Below are 497 nucleotides of genomic sequence, written 5' to 3' on the forward strand. Positions count from 1 at the left end.
GCCTCCCCCCCCTGCCACTCGGGCGATGGAGAAGGGAGCCTGGCCGTGGGCGGCAGCGGCAGTGCTCCGGTGGGATGCGGTGCCTCTCTCACGGTCTCTCGCTTCCCCTCCCCCACTTTCTCCCTCCTGACCCCTCACCCGACGGCGTGTCTCCAGCTGAGCCGCTCCCAGCAGAGCCCTTACAGCCGGGCAATCTACCAGGTAGAGACGTGGGGCGGCTTGGACTGCCTAGAGCAGCCCAGAGGCAGCAGCATGGCTGTTCGCTGGCACCTTCTGCCACATGTAGGAGAGGCATGACCAGCCTGGGACCCCGGGTGCCTCTCGATGTCCGCTTAGGGACAACCCTGTGCGTCCCTAACCCGCTAATGCTTTGCCCAGCCTGCTGCCAGCCTGGCGCATGTGGCCCCCGTGCCTGCTTGGGCCCCCTCCTCCTGCTTGGGCCCCCTCCTCCTGCCCGGGCAGATGCTGCTTGCCATGCTCACCAGGGAGCTGTGACA

General features: G+C 67.4%; 1 protein-coding gene across 1 annotated transcript in view; it reads left to right on the forward strand.

Annotated features, from left to right (window-relative positions):
- Positions 1-497, forward strand: part of PHLDB1 (pleckstrin homology-like domain, family B, member 1) — a gene marked incomplete at its 3' end in the record, with an annotated part of 20,615 nt that overhangs the window by 18,625 nt on the left and 1,493 nt on the right.

Source organism: Charadrius vociferus, unplaced genomic scaffold (assembly GCF_000708025.1).
Source record: "Charadrius vociferus isolate BGI_N301 unplaced genomic scaffold, ASM70802v2 scaffold172, whole genome shotgun sequence".
Taxonomy (NCBI): domain Eukaryota; kingdom Metazoa; phylum Chordata; class Aves; order Charadriiformes; family Charadriidae; genus Charadrius; species Charadrius vociferus.